Source organism: Felis catus, chromosome X (assembly GCF_018350175.1).
Source record: "Felis catus isolate Fca126 chromosome X, F.catus_Fca126_mat1.0, whole genome shotgun sequence".
Taxonomy (NCBI): Eukaryota; Metazoa; Chordata; class Mammalia; order Carnivora; family Felidae; genus Felis; species Felis catus.
The window spans coordinates 95,925,453-95,945,315 of record NC_058386.1 but is presented as its reverse complement, the minus strand read 5'-3'; the positions used below and the strand labels follow the sequence as shown (position 1 = coordinate 95,945,315).

The window sequence follows — 19,863 nt, the reverse complement described above, 5'->3', positions numbered from 1 at the left end:
CCGAGTCAGGTGACTACTCAGATCCCTTTCAGTCCTATTCATTTTTCTAAGCTTGTGCTTCGGCATAAACCAAAGAATGCCTTCCCCCTCCCATTCTTCCTAGCATCTCCCCTCTCCTCCCACCTCTTCATACTGGCAGACAACCTTGCTGTTTCCACCAAAGAGGCAGGCAAGCTGGGGCACTTTCACCGGAGCGGACAGGATGTTCTTCAACACTGCTCTGAAAAAATAAATGGTGCCAGTCTGTTGGCCTGGCACGCTATCCCAAAACAATTTTTAATCACTGTAATCGCTCTCTATTTATTCTTCAGGCATTTTGTGACATCCTTCAGTTGCTGCCTTGCCTCCCTGCCTCCCTCAGGTATGCACCTTCCTCTCTAGACTTTAAGCCCTCTGCGGGCAGAGACCTTGTCTCATTCATCGTTTTTGTCCCCCATAGTACTTAAGGGTACTCAATCTCTGGTGACTTGAATTGACAGTGGATGAAGAAGGAGCTTTTGAGGTGGTTGTTGTCGTTGTCGTCTATTATTTTGAGATTGTTGTTGTTGTCGTTGACGTCTGTTATAACGTCTCTCGATCGTTGTCGATCCCTCCCCATCGGCTGTGACACTAACCATTGTGAAGCTTCCTTTTTTTTTCGATCGTTGTCGATCCCTCCCCATCGGCTGTGACACTAACCATTGTGAAGCTTCCTTTTTGTGGCTGGCCAACAACCAGTCTCCTACTGTGATGGAAAGACTTTGATTTCTGGCGGAGCAGCTCTTGGCTTTGTGCAACAATTCGCCCGAGTCCCTAGGAAAGAGAGCAGTTTCAGAAAGAATGATTTGTTTGGTTTCCATTCGAAGCAGGGAGAACAAATAGCAATAAAGTATGGCGTGGCCGTGACACTTTTCACTGGGGATCCTATGGCCGCGTGACCCACAACTTGAACAAAGTCCCATGAGCAGGGGCGGGATACAACCCCAGAGAGCCAAGACAACTGTCACCCCGAGTCCGGAAGAGGGGGGGGCCCTCGGAACGAGCAAAGAGGACTTCATGGCGTCTACCTTCGTAGATGCACTTGGCAGGACAGCGTGGGGGTGGCTGGAAGCGGGGCTGTGCAAAGCATGGAGAGGAATGGAAGCCAAGTTCATTAGGTGACGTTGGTGGTTTTATTTTACCTGTAGCTCTGATCACAGATGCCAAGTCTTGTTCTCCCCTTTTTGTCCCTGTGTCTTTCTCTGGATCCTGGTGAGTAAACGATATGCCTAGAGGATCAACAAACAATTTGAAATACTGAATTTTTATTTACTTATTGAGAGACAGAGCATGAACAAGGGAGGGGCGGAGAGAGAGAGAGAGAGAGAGAGAGAGAGAGAGAGAGAGAGAATCTCAAGCAGGCTCTGCACTGTCAGCTCAGAGCCCGACACGGGGCTTGGGTCCACCAACTGTGAGATCCTGACCTGAGCCGAAGTCAAGAGTCAGGAGCTTAACCAACTGAGCCACCCAGGTGCCCCGGGAATACTGAATTTTTAAGTGAGGTTGAAGCCCGTGCATGGAGGTAATTGTCAAGGACCGTGAGACTGTAGAGATATGGACGCCTACAGACCGACATAGAGACAGAACACTGCAGGTCGGACTAGAGGTGCAGAGAAAAGACCTGGTTTTGGTATAATCAGTGATACCGACTGAAAGGGAGACTGGGCCAACGGGAAGCGAGTAGTCAGTATGGAAACCCAGGCGAGCCGGGGCCAGAGGGACTCAGATTCTAGGAGGGCATACACATTCCAGGCACTAGGAAGGTCATTGTCCCAGTCGGGAGGTCTTAGGCCTTACTCTGGCCTGGGTGAGCTATCCTTGAGCGGCGTCTTCTCTGAACTCCCGAGTCTATGCCCATCCCAACTCATCTTCTGATGACGGATGGCAGTCTGCAAGAAGAGGTTTGGACAGCACATGCATGCACGTGCGCACACACACACACACACATGCACACGCACACACACCCCACTTTGGTCTCTGTAAAGGAGTCCTCCGTGAATGAATACATGGACATTCTGCTAACCAGGACAATCTCTTATGACTTGGGTAGCGTGGATCGGTTTGCCCCCGGGTCTGACTCACTCAGAAACACACGCGGGATGGAGTTTCCGGGAACAAGTTCTGAACGATGGTGTATTTGCCAGAGGTTCCCTGAAAAGCCTTTTGGCCGGCTGGCTGGTCAGCTTTCCCTTCGGACACCCCCCTCCACCGCCTGGCTGCCCTTCTCCGGTTACGGCGAGGGGGACCGATCGGCTTTGCCCTGCCTTATGCCAGACGGGAGAGTCTTCAGATGCCAGCAAATGTCTCCTCGGCGCGCTCCCCGCCCCCATCCATCGCGGTTGGGGGTGTTCCTCTTGTTTGCCCATTTCTTCTCGCATTTTGCAAATGCCTCAGCTGTGTTTGTGTCTTTTCCATCCTTCAGTTCGGAGCAATCTGTTCGTTTTGACGAGCCAGCAGCTTCCACGGCGTGCTAGAAAGCCGGGGCTGGGTAACCAGAGCTTTGGTTTTTCCCCTGTTGCAGTGATGTCAGCGAGGGTGGAGGGCTGCTAAACTGTCCCTGTCTTTTTATCCCCCGAGTCTATTGTTACGATAAGAGAAACACCACCACTTTGCACCCTCATTCTGTGCCCCTCCCCCCCGCAACGATTTTTTTTTCTTTAATTATGCCATTTCAAGATGTTTGCTGCGTTATCTAATGTAATTTATATTATCTGTTGACAATTACACCGGAATGGACTCATTTAGAATATTTTTGTGAAAGTCAGTGGGGAAACCAAGGTTTTCTGTTTAGAAACTTGACGTTCTGTGTTGAATTGTGTTCTCCCAGAATTCCTGTGTTGAAGTCCTCTCGGTATCTCAGAATGTGACCTAATTTGGAAATAGGGTCCCTGCAAATGTAATTAGTTAAGTGAGCTCATATTGGAGCAGGGCAGTAGGGCAGGCCTGTATGCAATGAGTGGTGTCCTTATGAAAAAGGGAATTCAGAGGGGGCGCCTCGCTGGCTCACACAGTAGAGCACGTGACTCTCGATCTCGGGGTCGTGAGTTCAAGCCCTGCGTTGGGTGCAGAGTTTACTTAAAAATAAAATCTTTAAAAAAAAAGTGGGGGAGGTATTTGGAGACACCTACCGGAAGGAACACCAGGTAAAGGTGAAGGCAGAAATCAGGGTACTGTTTCTACGAACCAAAGAACACCAAAGATGGTCAGCAAAGCCACCAGGACTTAGGAGAGAGGCATGGGACGGATTTTCCCTCCCAGCCCTCCGAAAGAACCAACCTTGCCGACCCCTCGATCTCAGACTTCCGGCCTCCAGAACGGACACAGGAAGTTTCTGTTGTTCTAGCTACTCAGTTTGGGGTCCTTCATCACAGCAGCCCTGGCAAACCAAGGCCCTCCCTCCACCGAAACATTGCAGCTAAGCGTGCGTTCCGTAGACGGAGGAACAAACACACGGCTGGTGAACTCACAACATGTCAGGCGTTTTGGAAGTCTCGACAGTCTGAAGGTCGCTGGAGGATGGAAATCGTGGGTCCCCAGAGCAAGCCCCGAAGCCACGTGCTGCCCGAGAAGGTGGAGATGATGGGCAGAGCTCGGAGCTGCCCGCCAAGGGCGGGTGAAACTGGGCGGATGTTCTCTTGTGTGTTTGTAAAGTCAGGTCACACGTGCCCACTTCTCCCCTTCTTCACAGGGATGTGGTGTGCGTGGATGTTTGCAGGTGTTTGGTCAATACAATGGGCTGAGGACTGCCCCCCCCCACCCCCCGCAGCGTCCTATAGACTGGAAGTTATTTGGCCCCTTCCAACGTGAGACCTCAAGTGTAACTCGCCCTGCTCTCAGCTGTATCAGATGAGTCATTGGGAGCAAGCCCTACCCAGATGAATTCAGTTTATTAATGTTTGGCCCTGGCCCCTGCCAGGTGCTTTAGGATAAAGCGACTCAGCAGAGCTCAGGGAGGTGTTGGCAAGACCTTCCCGGGGGCCACCGGTTCTGCCCTCGCTTCTCCCTGCCTTTCTGCCTCCGTGCCCTGAGCCGGCGTCCTGATCCCGGGCTTCTTTTTTTCTTAAATTTTTTTTAAATGTTTATTTATTTTTGAGAGAGAGAGAGAGAGAGAGAGAGTGCGTGCACAGGGGAGGAGCAGAGAGAGAGGGAGACACAGAATCCGAAGCAGGCTCCAGGCTCCGAGCCGTCAGCACACAGCCCGACGCGAGGCTTGAACTCACGAACCGCGAGATCATGGCCTGAGCCGAAGTCGGACGCCCAACCGACTGAGCCGCCCAGGCGCTCCCCGATCCCGGGCTTCTGATGCTCTGTGCCCACTGCGTTCTAGCCGTGAGTATCCATGCCGGCAGCGGCCCACAAAACAGGCACCGCAGTCTTAGGTCAGCCTGGTCTTTCCGGAGGCCAGCTGGGGGTGGGGTTGGGGGGTGGGGGGAGCGCACCCCGTGTTTCCGCTTTGCCTGGCTCGTCGCCAGACAATCCGAGCTGCTCCAGTTGGAAAGACTTTCTAGAGGCCAGAAACTGGATCTGGCTCGTGTGCGTTTCAGCGGCTCATTTTCCCAAAGCTAATTCGTGCCTTATTGCTCAAGATTCAGTGGGTGTGTGTTTTAAGTAGGATGATGATATTCGCTGAACCAAAAGTTGGTTAGGTGGTCCAATCGTGGGTTGTGGGGCAGGAATATATATATATATATGAAAAGTCTTACAAAGGTATGAAAATGAAGTATGTAGTTAACAAATTTGACAAATCGTTTCTAAAAAAATGTTTGAGATGCCTATGCGTGTGGGGGAGGGGCAGAGAGAGAGCTTCCCAAGAGTTAGCATGGAGAGTCAGCAGGGCATCCGACAAGGGGCTCATGAATCGTGAAACTCGCGAATGTCCTGAATCGTGAGATCATGACCTGAGCTGAAATCAAGAGCTGGACGCTCAATGGGCCGAGCCATCCAGGCGCCCCCCGACAAGTCCTCTTTATTGAAAAGTACATGCAGGAGTTTCTGAAATTAGAACAGACGCGGATAGTTCACAACAAATACTTAACTGAGTGTCAGTTACGTACCAGGCACTGTTCTTGGTCTTTGAAATCTATCAGGGCACCAAATAAAAACAAGTGTCTCTGGCCTTCTGGAGCTACATTCTAGAAGTAGGGCTATAAATCCTCAAACGTTCAAAGTCCCTTCCTGGGATGTTTTTACAACGCAAGTTCTTTCCAGGTGTCAGCATTTTCGTGAATAAACTTTGAAGTAAGATCTGCTATTTGCAGGAGTACTCGTCTCTCTGTGCCGCAGGGGAGGTGTTGGGAAAGCCATCTGGCTGTTGGCTCTGGCTGGCCTCTGCTTGGGGAATAGAGAACTGGACGGTAGTCCTTGGGTGACTTTATCTCCTGCCCCAAGCACACCTTTGTTGGGACCTTTGTTGTCGTTTGAACGGATGTAGGCGCTGCTTATATTGTCACAGGCTTCGAAGTGGTGGGTCTGCTGCCGCATCTCCAAGGACGGTTCTGTGTGCCGTCGTTACCTTTTGTCGTTACCTTTTAAGTATCGGCAGCAGGCGGCTCGCCTGCCATACACCTGCCCGGCTCTTAAATCGTTGCGGAATAAATGAATGAGCAAATGGGAGCCTTCCGGATAGCTTCTTCTGTTGGCAAACGGGAGGAATGTTGGTTCTTGCTGCACTGGTGAAATCCAGTGTCCCTTAAAATAAGGAAAGGTGCGGACCACGTGGGTCGATGGGTGGTGCTGCCCTGGGTTTTGAGATTCTACTTCTCCCCATGGGGGAATTGTGACAAGGGTAGCGAGGGGCCAGAGTTGATCGAAGACACTTTTTTTTTTAAAGTTTATTTTCTTTATTTTTTTTTTAATTTTTTTTCAACGTTTTTTATATTTATTTTGGGACAGAGAGAGACAGAGCATGAATGGGGGAGGGGCAGAGAGAGAGGGAGACACAGAATCGGAAACAGGTTCCAGGCTCCGAGCCATCAGCCCAGAGCCCGACGCGGGGCTCGAACTCACGGACCGCGAGATCGTGACCTGGCTGAAGTCGGACGCTCAACCGACTGCGCCACCCAGGCGCCCCTTCTTTATTTTTTTTAACAAATGTCTTAAAAGTTTATTTATCTTGGGGCGCCTGGGTGGCTCAGTCGGTTGGGCGGCCGACTTCCGCTCAGGTCATGATCTCGCGGTCCGTGAGTTCAAGCCCCGCGTCGGGCTCTGGGCTGACGGCTCAGAGCCTGGAGCCTGTTTCAGATTCTGTGTCTCCCTCTTTCTGACCCTCCCCCGTTCATGCTCTGTCTCTCTCTGTCTCAAAAATAAACGTTAAAAAAAAATTAAAAAAAAAACTTTATTTATCTTGAAAGCGCGCACAAAGTGCTAGCATAAAGCCCGACGCGGGGCTCAAACTCCTCACACCATGAAATCGTGACTGGAGCGGGGATCAGGAGTCTGATGCTTAAGCAACTGAGCCACCCAGGCGCCCCTAGTTAACCTCTTTAAAGGCCCTCCTCCAAATACAGTAGCATCGGGCTTTAGGGCTTCAGCATATGAATTATGGTGGCGAGACAGCACCTCCTATCATACCACCCCACTGGACTGTCCGTTAGATGCAGGTCCCGGGGGTTCTGAGGTGGGACTTGTAACAAAACGAGATAGTGTGGGGCGCCCGCGATGGTCAGATGGTGGAGGGTAACTGAAAGGATTCTCTTTCCACCGGTGAAATCGTAAGGATTCTCAAATATATGGTGGAGAAAACCAAGCAGCTTTGCCCATAACTCACTTTATAAAGCCTGCCATCGGTCTGTCAAGACAGGGTGGTCAGGAAGGCAAGTCAGTTCAGTGCCTGGCAGGGCTGAAGTTGAAAAAGAAACTAGTCTTTGAGAGGTTGGGTGTAAGTCAACGCAAAAATCAGTAAGAGAAAAGATTTTGTGTTTCTGGATTTGCCCTCATGGGTATTTCTTAACTTCAGGTTCATTTACTAATTACGTAGATGATACTTTTGGCTTACAAATAAGTAGCTTGGATTTTTATTTAGTTTGTGATGTAAACTATTGCAGTTTTATGCTTATTCCTTGGTTGACCAGCGGTTAGGTTCCTTCTAGCTCTTGGAGTGAGAGCTGGGGGCTGAGGTAAAATCCCTATGCAAGACCTGTAGAGCCCACGTAAAAATCCTCTCCCATTCTGGACAGTCGTAATAGAAGTTGAATGACAGGGGCACCTGGTTGGCTCAGTCGATTAAGTGTCCAACTCTTGGTTTCGGCTCAGGTCGTGATCTCCCGGTTTGTGAGATCGAGCCCCACGTTGGGCTCTGCGTTGACGGTGCAGAGCCCTGCTTAGGATTCTCCCCGCCCTCTCCTCCTCCCTTTCCCTACTCGCGTGCTCTTTCTCTCTCAAAATAAAGAAACTTAAAAAAGTTGAATGGTAATAGCCGTGTGTGTGTGTGTGTGTGTGTGTGTGTGTGTGTGTGTGTGTGGTAGGCTTTAAGTGACCATGCAGTTATAGCCCCTTTGCTTGTTATATGGCTCTCAGTCCTGGGGACCCGGAGGTGGCAAGCTGTTTGAGGACCTCCTTTCCCTCCGTCACCACGGGGGTAGAATATAAAGGCTCATGAAAAGTATACTACATTTGTTACTTTCTCCAAACTGCTGGGCTTGTCATTCTGTCATAGAAGGAAATTAGGTTTGTCTGACATCGTATTCTTCATTGTCAGCTTGATAGATTGCCCTGTGTACCTCAAAATCTTTGTCAATTGGTTATTTTCCTTTTTTTTTTGTTCCAGGCTTTTTCTAGGTATGAAAGTTAGCAAGTCTCTAATTTCTGACCATTGTTTCTCCCATTTTAATGGTGCTGTCATGTTCATTCTTTCTCACTTGTCAGAGTTCTCTTAGTTTTCCATGGGCAGGATTCGTGTGCAGCAAAACTGGAAGCCTGCCAAGCTGATCTTGACACGCTCTCACTCTCCACTCCACTCCTTTCTCCTGGGAGAATTCTTTCTTCATCAGGAATTGAAACTGTGACCCCACCCATACACAGTGGGCTTATGTTATTTATTATATTATTATATAATTGCCTGGAATGCAACTAATTTTGTTTCCCGCTCCCCTCCAGGCTTAAGGTACTCTGTTTTGGTGGGTTTTGCTATTTTAACAGGGACCTCTTAAAAGACTTAAACCCTTGGAAGAGCAAGGGACTGTGTTCCTAGTGGTGGAATATCGCAGAAGGGTGTGCATCATTCTCCGTGCACCCCCCCCCCCAGAGGCAGCCCCATTCTCCAGGGAAAATAACCAGCATTTGTGATGATGGTGGGATTTTCTCTGAAGCCAGGCAGGGATCTGTTCCAGAGCAGGTGTTTCCCCTGTCTCCTGGTTCAACGAAAGGGCTAAGGTTTTCTCCAAAAGTTGCAAAAGTACCTGAGCTCATTTTGCTAAGAGGTAATTGTTCAAGGTCCTCAATGAAGACGTGAGCAAATGTTGAGAAAGAGAGTTTAAGAGTGTCATGGTAAAATAAAGGGACAGGGCTTGTGAGGACTGTGAAATCAGTGATGTATTGGGTAAGCCTAACCACAGCCCTGGTAGGGTCCTAAAATAGCAGAATGGTCAGGCTGGGGAGGGATCTTAGAGGCTCTCTGGCTTATCTATCTAATGGGTGGCAGCGTGGAATATTGGGAGGTGGGGGATGCAACATGTGCTTTATTATAGTTTTATTTATTAAATTAAAAAAAAACATTTATTATGGAGAGACAGAGACAGAGCATGAGCATGGGAGGGGTAGAGAGAGGGGTAGACACAGAATCCAAAGCAGGCTCCAGCCTCCGAGCTGTCAGCACAGAGCCCGATGCGGGGCTCGAACTCACGGACCGCGAGGTCGAGAGTCACATGCTGTTCTGACTGAGCCAGCCAGGTGCTCCTGGACTTTTTTTTTTTTTAATGTTTATTTATTTTTGAGAGACATAGTGTGAGCAGGGGAGGGGCAGAGAGAGAGAGGGAGACACAGAATCCGAAGCAGGTTCCAGGCTCCGAGCTGTCAGCACAGAGCCCGATGCGGGGCTCGAACTCACGGACCGTGAGATCATGACCCGAGCCGAAAGTCGGACGCCCAACCGACTGAGCCACCCAGGCGCCCCTGGACTTGTTTTAAAGAAGGAACCATTTATATTTTGATGAAGTGACAGAATCACCATTTTATGTTGATTAATTTGTAGTTCTTTGTTTGTAAATACCTGTGCTGTCTCCTGTCTACAAGTATTTACTCCATTTGATAGTAAAGGAAATTGAGGTCTACAGAGGTGAGGACTTGCCTAGTAAGCTGGAAAAGACAAAACTACACACATAATTAAACAGGCAGAGCACAGAAGATTTTTAGCGTAATGAATAGACTCCATAACATTATTAAGATGGGTATGTGACGTTATGGATTTGTCGAAACCCACAGAATGTACAACACCAGTTTTGGTTCAGAGCACTTTCCATCCCACAGTAATTCCCCAGATTAAAAAAAAAACCCTTTTCTTTTTTTATTGGTGTACATTCTGTGGGTTTCGACAAATCCATAACGTCACGTACCCATCTTAATAATGTTATGGAGTCTATTCATTACGCTAAAAATCTTCTGTACTCTGCCTGTTTAATTATGTGTGTAGTTTTGTCTTTTCCAGTTTTTCGTATAGTTGGAATCAATCCCACAGCCTGTAGCCTTTTCAGATTGGCTTCTTTCACTTAGTAGCATGCATTTAAGGTTCCTTCATAGGTTTTCATGGCCTGACATCTCATTTCTTTGAGCACTGAATAATATTCCATTGTCTGGATGTACCACAGTTTATCCATTCACCTACTAAACGACGTTTTTGTTGCTTCCAAGTTTTGGCAATTCTGAATACTGCTGTAAACTTCCCTGGGCAGGTTTTTGCGTGAACATAAGTTTTCGACTCCTTTGGGCAGATACCAAGGAACACAATTGCTGGAACATACACTAAGAGCATGTGTAGTTTTGTAAGAAATCGCTAAGCTGTCTTCCAAAGTGGCTGCACCATTTCGCGTTCCTATCAGCGGTGTACGATGAGTTCGTGTTGCTCTACATTCTTTTTTTTTAAGTTTGTTTATTTGTTGATTTTTGAGAGAGAGCGAGAGAGAGAAGAGCAAGAATGAGCAGGGGAGGACGAGAGAGACGGGGGGGTGGGAGTGGGGGTGGGGGGAAGAAAATCCCAAGCGCGGCTCGAACCCGAGAACTTTGAGATCATGACCTGAGCCAAGATCAAGTCAGGATGCTTAACTGACCGAGCCACCCAGGGGCCCCCTGCAGGTGTTTGAATACAGCTGGCTGGTGACCCAGATTCCTTCCTCTATATCCGGCTCTGGCTGTCCTGTAGGTTGAAGTCCCAGCTTTGGTCTTCCTGTTCGGCCTCTTGGTCTAGCTTTCGGCCCACAAAGTTTAGACCTAACCCTCAAGTTCCTGCAATTGGTCCCATTTGGTAGGACATTGAAACTCATCGAAGGGCCTTTTCCCCTGTCTGTCGGGTTTTCCTTTGTGCTTAATTCCTGACTGGGATCTGGATCCTTTGCGTCCTACTTCTAGTATGGGGGACTGATGTGATTTCTAGAACTTCCTCCTGTCAAGATAGGGTGACTAATCCTGTTACACTCCTTTTTTTTTTTTTTTTTTTTAATTTTTTTTTCAACTTTTTTTTTTGTTTTTGTTTTTATTTTATTTTTGGGACAGAGAGAGACAAAGCATGAATGGGCGAGGGGCAGAGAGAGAGGGAGACACAGAATCGGAAACAGGCTCCAGGCTCCGAGCCATCAGCCCAGAGCCCGACGCGGGGCTCGAACTCACGGACCGCGAGATCGTGACCTGGCTGAAGTCGGACGCTTAACCGACTGCGCCACCCAGGCGCCCCAATCCTGTTACACTCCTGATGAGAGTTCCTAGAGACCATCAGAGGAACTTGATGGTATCCCCGGGCCAGGCTGACAGCAGCAGAACTGTGCTGAGGGTTATAATGGAAAACGTAGGTTTCATTGTAACAACCAAAGGCTCCTTGTAACCCCACGATTGCCTGGGAGGCGGGCGGCCGCCTCATAGTTTGCAGAATCCTTCTGAATAGCTTTACAAATGACTTCATCATTGCCCAGTGGCCTAGGGGGAGTCAACTCTAACCATATTTCATCATCTGACTCTTAGAAGTAGTACATCTTTGAGTTAAAATTACACATTACTAATATGACCAAAAGGGGCTTTGTTGAACCATCTTTCCTTCCCCGCAGCTAGAGGCGAGGGCTGAGTGGCAGGGACTCTGCGTCTGGCCTCCACTGGGCTGTGTGACCTTGGGGCTGGAAGGGGCTGAGCCGGGATGGACCACACATTAAGGAAGGGTCTCCTTGAACCTCTTGTTTCCATCTATACGTAAATCTCTTAACAAATTGGAGAGGAGGTCTCTGAAACTCAATTAGACTCCCAAGCGTAAACAGTTTTCACTCCCACTACTGGACTTCCCTGACTCCTGATCAAGTGTTCTTGTCTGTAAAAGGAAGCGAGCTATTGTCCTGTATTAGAAAACAGGAATGGGCCAGACGGCAGACAATCTGCTGCCCAGGCAAGAACAGCTAGAAACTCTGAGGAACAAAACCTCCCGGGGAGTCACTCTCACGCCGAGCCCCGGCCGCCCCGGCACACGGATCCCTGCACGTACTGCTTTCTCGGGATTCCGTTCCCTTCGTGGTTTTCTGGGATCTGTAGTTCAGGTGTAAGGGCTATGGCTGCAAATACTTCCTGGACCAAAGGCCAACGGTCCTCTCGTCTCCCCCCCCCCCCCCGCCACCCCAATACATACACGCGTGCGCACACAATGTAGCACTCTGGGAACTTATTACCTGAAAGTTTCTCCTCACCTGCACCTGCTCCTCTTAGGGTGGGTGTGATCCTGGAGAGCTAGAACCAAGAATCGATCATCCATCCATCCATCCATCCATCCAGTCGTCCCCTGACTTAGTCCGCAAGTATTTGATGGGCTTATAGTTTGCTAGGCTCTCGAGTTGGCACTGGGGGAGGTGACAAACATATGTTAGGCGCTACAAAGAAATAGAAAGTAATAGGAGAATATGGGATCCAGGGACCTAATACTCCCCAAACTTCAGGTCTTTACCTCCCTTAGTGCCCAGGCTCTGACGTTGTTCTACCCTTCTATTAGCTCCCTAGTACCCAAAACTTCATTCAGAGGAGACTATCAGGGAAACATTTAGATCTTGTTCTTTTAAGACCAGCAAATCCGAGTACTCTGTGGAAATACTCATGGGAAGTAACCTTAGAGGCTGGAGCATTGTTGCGTTTTCGTGAAGGAAAACTTCTTTAGGTGCTACTAGGAAAAAACATTTTTTGAAGGCACCTGGATGGCTCAGTCGTCTAGGCGTCTGACTTCAGCTCAGGCCATGACCTCACGGTTCGTGAGTTCAAGCCCCACATCGGGCTCTGCGCTGACAGCTCGGAACCTGGTGCCTGCTTCGGATTTTGTGTCTCCCCCTCTCTCTCTCTCCCTGCGTCCGCTCCCTCTGACATCAAGTTTTTGAAAAGATTTTTTTAAATTTATTTTGAGCGCGTGAGAATCCCAAGCAGGCTCCCTGCTGTCGGCACAGAGCCCGATGCGGGGCTCGATCTTCTGAACCGTAGAATCCTGATCTGAGCTGAAATCAGGAATCAGACACTTTACCAACTGAGCCACCCAGGCACCCCAAAGGATTTTATTTTTTATTTTTTTAAGTAATCTCTACATGGGGGCTTGAACTCCCGACCCTGAGATCAAGAGTCACGTGGCTCTGCCCACTGAGCTAGCTAGCTAGGCACTCTGAAATTGTTGAATTATTATTTTTTTCATGTGGCTTTTTATTTTGAGAGAGACAGAGAGTGAGCAGAGGAAGGCAGAGAGAGGGCATCTCAAGCAGGCTTCGTACCGTCCGCGTGGAGCCTGATGCGGCTGGGACTCACAAACTGTGAGATCACGACCCGAGCCGAAGCCAAGAGTCGGATGCTTAACCGACTGAGCCACCCAGGCGCCCCTGAAATTGTTTATGGACTCACCGAAGACTTGTTTCAATCAACAACTTAACATTTAAAAATGTAATTTGCGTTCTACGGGATACGTATTAGCCAAAGGGCCAGACTACTCTATAGTAACTAACCTTGGATTCTCCGTGTCCTAAAATAGGAAAAAGGGACCCAGGCTGATGAAGGATGAACCCAGGTTGATCGAGATTCTACTCTCTTGAAGATGCACGATTTGGAACACATGCCACATAAGAGCAGAAGCTGGAGGCCACTAGAGGCTTTTGCCTGTTTTTAGGCGGGAAGTGATACATGTAATTTGTGTCTGTGTTTGATTAGCCAGAACTAGTCACGTATTCCCACCTAACGGCTGACGAGCTAGGTCCCTTTTGCTGAATGGGGACCAGGAATTGGTGACCACGAAGATCAATGCATAGACTGAATCATTTTGGATGCCTTTTCTGAAGCTTTAGGTTTGCTGCGTTTTGTAACCATTCGTTTCCCTGCGGCTGGAGATGGGTGATGAACGAGGGTCGACAGGGGCAGGGGAGGCTGTGTGTCATGGCAAAGGCTTGGGTGCCTTCGATGTCCTTTTCTGCCCCTCGCGAGGCTCTGTGGGGCAGGCAGGAGAGCAGAAAGACTGGGGTTGTTCTGAAACCCGATGGCCGCTAACAGGCGTTGATAGATGGCTTGTTTTGTAAGGTGAATTTCAGAGGATTGGCTTTGGGCGATTTGGTTGTTTTGGTGAATTAACCTAAAGGCTGAAATGACAGACGAGCTCTTGTGTTTCTTCATTTCCTTTTAGCATCGTATTTTTTCTGCTTCGAGTTCTAATTGACAAGTACAATTCTGATATAGAGTGTAGAACACGATGATTTGATGTATGTATACACGGTGATGAGATTCCTACTCCCAAGTTAGTTGTGTGTTGTTTAATGTGAGCGTGAATTTATCATGAGAAAGGATGGATAATTTTATCAGCTAGCTGACGACAGGCTGTAGTTTGGAAAGGCTTCGGAAGGCCAGTACAAGGGCAGCTAGTATTATGAATGTTTTGGTTCTGTTTGTAGGGGGAAGGGGAGAGATCAGTGGGGGCTGGGCAATGCTACTAGAAGTACGGCCCAATTTTCTTTTTTTTTAAGTTTCTTTCTTTCTTTTTAATGAGAGAGAGAGAGAGAGAGAGAGAGAGAGCGAGCATGCGAGCAAGGGAGGGGCAGAGAGAATTGCAAGCAGGCTCCATGCCGTCCGCGCGGAGCCTGACATTGGGCTCAGTGCCACCACCGTGAGATCGTGATCTGAGCCGATATCAGGAGTCAGATGCTTAACCAACCGAGCCACTCAGGTGCCCCAGAAGGGCACAGTTTTGTTGATCGCTCTTCCCTGATCCCCTGATCTATGGGGACGAATTTTGAAAGTCCCAGGAACTGGGGCTTCTCTGTTTGCTACTTTGTAGCTTCCATTATAAAGTAGCATTCCCAAAAACGTATTTTCTATTCTATGTTGATTCGCAATGAACTGAAGTAGTAGTTCCTTTTTATGTTAAGCTGAAAGCACTTGCTTCTAACAAAAGACTTTTTTTCCCCCCCAAGGTTTTATTTTTAAGTAAAATCTACATCCAAAGTGGGGCTGGAACTCCCAACCCGTGAGACCAAGAGTCGTGCGCTCTAATGGCGTGAGCCAGCCAGATGCCCCGTATGACAAAAGATTTTTATTAAGACAATTTTATACCATAATAATTAGGATTGGCATACATTTATTCTTACAAATATTTCTTAAAAATTGATTACTTCAGTCGTGCTAATATATCTCCTCGCCTAGTTGACACTTTGTTTTTTGTGGTAAGAGCTCCTAAAATCTGCGGTCTGAACAGATTTCCAGTATTCAGTACAGTAATATTAGTTATAATCATCATGCTGTACATTAGACCATAGATCTATTCATCTTACATAAGTCACTCTGTACCCTTTGATTAATCTCTCCCCATTTTCTTCTTTCTGTGTCTGGTTTGTTTCACTTAGCATAATGCCCTCCAGTTTCATCTACGTTGTTGCAAAAGACAGGATCTTCTTTTTTGAAGGCTGAATAACATTCCATTACACACACGCACGCACACACACACACAATTTCTTTATCCATTCATCTAGTGACGTACGCTTAGGTTGTCTCCCTATCTTGGCTATAATGAACATGAGGGAGTAGCTTGCTCTCCAAGGTGTTGATTTTATTTCCTTCGGGAATAAAGAAGACATATTGTTGGATCAGATAGTAGTTCTCATGTTAAATTTTTGAGAAACTTCCGTACTGCCTTCCGTACTGCTGTGCCAACTTACATTCCTACCAATAGCGTACAAGGGATCCCTTGTCTCTACAGCCATGACAGTTTTGACAGAAATAGGAAAAAAAAAACAACTCTAAAATTTGTATGGAACCAAAAAAGAACCTGAGTAACTAAAGCAGTCTTAAGAAAGAGGAACAAAACTGAAGGCATCACACATCCTGATTTCAAACTGTATTACCAAGCTATGGTTATCAAAACGGTGTGGTACTGTCATAAAGGGAGAAACCTAGACCAATGGAACAGAATAAGGAGCGAAGAAATAAACTCAAGCATATATGATCAACTAACTTTTGATAAGGGCACAGAGAATACACAATGGGGAAAGAAAGGTCTCTTCAGTTAATGATACTGGGAAAATTGAATATCCATGCAAATGAGTGAAAGTGGACCCTTATCTTACACCATACCCCAGAATCGACTCGGAATGGATTAAAGATGTAAACCTTCGACCTGGAGCCATAAAAAATCCTAGAAGAAAACAGAAAACGTTGCAATTGGACTTGGCAGTGATTTTTGGGATTATGGCACCAAGAGCTCAGGTAGCAAAAGCAAAAATAAACAGATGGCAATTACACTAAAAAGCATCTGCACAGCAAAAGAAACAGTCAACAAAATGAAAAGTCAACTGGTGGAATGGGAGAAAATATTCGCACACAATACATCTGATAAGGGGTTAATCTCCACAATCGATAAAGAATATGGCACTTGAACCAATGACCCTGAGACCACGACTGAGCCAGCCAGGCACCCAGAAACCAAATAACTTGATTAAAAACTGGGCAAAGGACCTAAATAGAGATTTTTCTTAAAAAAAAAAAAAAAAAAGACTTACACATGGTCGACGTGTATCTGAAATCTGCTCAGCAATGCCAATCATCAGGGAAATGAAAATCAAAACCACAATGAGATATCCCTCACATCTGTTAAGACGATTATTAGCTGAAAGTACTTTTGTTCACAACGCATTTAAGAGACCCTCATAGTAATGTTGTCCAGTGTTTATACAAAGGTTTAAATAAAATTATATGTTTAGATACTCTTCGTTCTCCGTTATCTCAAAATCCATTTTTTAAGTGACACGGTATGAAATTGCTGATCAACTGTTTCATTGTTTAAGCCCTTATTCTCTTCCTGTTGGTCTGTCCCTAGGTTCATATAATGAAAAGATTAATGGGGGCAACCGGGTGGCTCAGTCAGTTAAGCGTCCCCGACTTCGACTCGGGTCATAATCTCGCAGTTCACGGGTTCGAGTTCCGTGTCTGGCTCTGTGCTGACAGCTGGAGCCTGGAAGCTGCTTCAGATTCTGTGTCGCCCCCTCTCTCTGCCTCTCCCCTGCTCACGCTCCGTCTCTCCCTGTCTCTCCAAAATGAATAAATGTTAAAAAAAAAAAAGAAAAAGAAAAAAAAATCAATGGATGAGGAATTGGGGAGAACTTGTAGTTTGAGATCTGCCAATGCTAAGCTGCATGACTTTAGACAAGTGAATTGACTTAATCGGACGAGGGGTACACTTTTGTACTTATCCTGCATCCATTCTTTTTAACATATTTAAAACATTTTTTTTTCAGTTTTAATGTTTATTTTTGGGAGAGAGAGAGAGAGCATGGGCGGGAGGGGGAGTGGGGGTGGGTAGAGAGTGACACACAGAATCCGAAGCAGGTTCCAGGCTCTCTGAGCTGTCAGTGCAGAGACTGATACGGGGCTCGAAGCCACAGATCGTAAGATCATGACCTGAGCCAAAGTTGGATGCTCAACCGACTGAGCCACTCAGGCACCCCTAGACCAAAGCAATTCTTAACCTAGTTCACTTTGGGGAGCCTTTAAAGACAAATTGCCATTATTTCTAGGTACACTTAATTTCTGGGGCTGGGGTGGACCCTGCAAGGCGATAGCGAGGGTCCTCTGTAAACTGCCTTACCTTGAGGAGAAGAAATGGCCTTGTTGGGGCTCTCTTTCCCTGGGAGTCCTGAGAAAGCCACGAGTAGAGTGGCGATGTAGTCCGTTAATGGCTTCATAAATTATTCGTTGCGTGCTTTTAGGAAGGATTTGAAGTATTAGTAATTCTGCATACTGTGGAACGGACTGCTTTTCCCGAGCAGCCCTCGAGTCTTTGGTTTGTACCTGTCACCCTGGAAGAGCTTCAACAGCTGCAGAGATCTACTGGCCACCTTGGACCCTGCTGTTGGCATAGGACTAGGCCCTCCTTTAATGTCTCTGCCCTACCCTAGGGCTTGGGACCACCATTTTCCTTTTCTTTCTTTCTTTTTGTTCCCATGCTTTTGAGCAAAGTTCAGTGAGTAGCTCTTGGAGACTGAGCATCATGAACCCGGTTGCTAACCCTTGTCTGGCTTTGTACTGAAGATACTGCTCCTGGCCAAGATGCTCCTTGATTTGCATTTGGGGTTGAGTCCTCTTGGCCCACGAGCCCTGGAATTCAGATCCTTTGTCTTTGCTCCCAACCACCCATCCGGTCTTTATTTATTTTTGGGAGACAGAGACAGAGAATGAGCAGGGGAGGGACAGAGAGAGAGGAGGGAGACACAGAATCCCAAGCAGGCTCCAGCCTCGGAGCTGTCAGCACAGAGCCCGACGTGGGGCTCGAACCCACGAACTGGGAGATCATGACCTGAGCCGAACTCGGACGCTCAACCGACTGAGTCACCCAGGTGCCCCCCCCCCCATTCCAGTCTTTTAAAAACTTACTTATTTTGAGAGACAGAGAGCAGGGGTGGGGCAGAGAGAGAGGAGAGAGAGAGAGAGAGAGAGAGAGAGAGAGAGAGAGAGAGAGAAGAGAGAATCCCAAGCAGGCTCCGCACTACAGGTGGGCCTTGAACTCCTGAAACCACGAGGTCATGACCTGAGCTGAAATCAAGGGTCGGACGCTTAACTGACTGAGCCCCCCAGGCGCACCCCATTCCAGTCTTTTAAAGGAGTCATTGGTTTATTCAAAAAGGTTTCTTGTGTTTACAAGTACTGTATTTAAATTTCCCGTGGGTTAGACGCTGTTAAATGCTGCCCAGTCCTGATGGTGCTTATGTTTCTAACAGGGGAAACGGAATAAGTGAAGAGGTCATTGTAATACTGTGTGATGTATTATAATCCCACAAGAGTGAGCACACGGCCATTGGGTGGCTCGGTCGGTTAAGCGTCCCAGTTCAGCTCAGGTCATGATCTCGCGGTTCGTGGGTTCGAACCCCGCCTTGAACTCTGTGCTGACGGTGCAGAACCTGCTTTGGATCCTCTGTCTCCCTCTCTGCCCCTCCCCCTCGTGCTAGCTCTCAAAAATAAACATTTAAAAAAAAAAGAGTGAGCACAGGATGTTCTGGATTGGAGCACATAGTAGAATCTCCTAATTCAGTGGGGCTGGAACTTTATAGAGGAGGTGATGTTTAATCTGAGGTTTGAAAGATGAGCATACGAGTTAACCAGGCAGAATAAGAAGAGACTGGAAGAGATTTCTTGTGCTTCTTAGATGTTCCGCCTATGTTCAATCTTGGTGCCTGCTCTTCACCATAATATTGTGTTTTCCCTCTTCTCAGAGCATCCACTTTTGGCCCACAGATTAATGTCTTGATGATTGAGGCACATTGGGTGGCTCGGTCGGTTAAGCGTCTGACTTCGGCTCAGGTCATAATCTCACGGTTTGTGACTCTGATCGCTGCGTCGGGCTCTCTGTTGTCAGCATGGAGCCTGCCTCAGATCCTCTGTCCCCCTCTTTCCCTGCCCCTTCCCTGCTCGCGTGTGGTCTCTCTCTCTAAAAAATAAACATTAAAGGAAATATCTTGATAAGGTCCACTCATGTGGACTTTTCCCAAGGATGTGCCCCGTGGGTCCGTGTGGTGTTCAGGCCCTGGCCAGTCACACTTTGTCTCTTTGGCGCTGGTTAGGACAGCCTAGCATACGTCCATCTTGTGCATATCGAGACGGGCATCTCGAACTCTCCAGGAGTCTCTCTGTCGTGCGTGTCAGTTAAGGCGTGGCAAGGTGGCAATTTTCACACTTGTGTAGAAAGAAAGGGATACTTGAAGGTGTTTGGAGAAAAGTAACGGCAGAAGGTCATGGACTTGGGCCTGGGAATTGGGGTGGCAGGATGCTGGAAAGAAGCAAGGCCAATGCCAGCTGATGCTAGCAGGTGTGGATCAAAGTGGCCAAGAGCGAGAAAGGAAGGAGTTGGATTAGTGGCCAAGGCAGGATCATGAGCAGTAATCGAGTCCAAATTCTTCCCTGGAGCCAGCAGCCCAACGTGAAATGTTTTGAATTATAAACTGGAAGAGACAGATGATGACTAGGCAGCCAAGTGGTCGGGAAGCCAAGGTTGGTCGTTACCGGGGAGACAAAAGAACTGAGAAGAGGTAGGGTGTTTGGATGCTATCGTAAGGGCTCAACCACGGAGTTGTATTGGCAATGCTGTCGGGCTCTTTCTTTTTTTCAGCGGTAACTCGGGGTTTCCTCCGGAAAGTTAGGATCTCGGGAGGAGAGTGTGGCCACGTC

General features: G+C 47.7%; 1 long non-coding RNA gene across 1 annotated transcript in view; it reads left to right on the top strand.

Annotated features, from left to right (window-relative positions):
• The first annotated feature begins 4,190 nt into the window (after positions 1 to 4,190).
• Positions 4,191 to 19,863, top strand: part of LOC123383426 — a 263,647-nt gene continuing 247,974 nt past the window's right edge. Inside the window, exon 1 of the long non-coding RNA XR_006593142.1 lies at positions 4,191 to 4,347. This is a non-coding gene — a long non-coding RNA (uncharacterized LOC123383426). The remainder of the gene's footprint in view (positions 4,348 to 19,863) is intronic.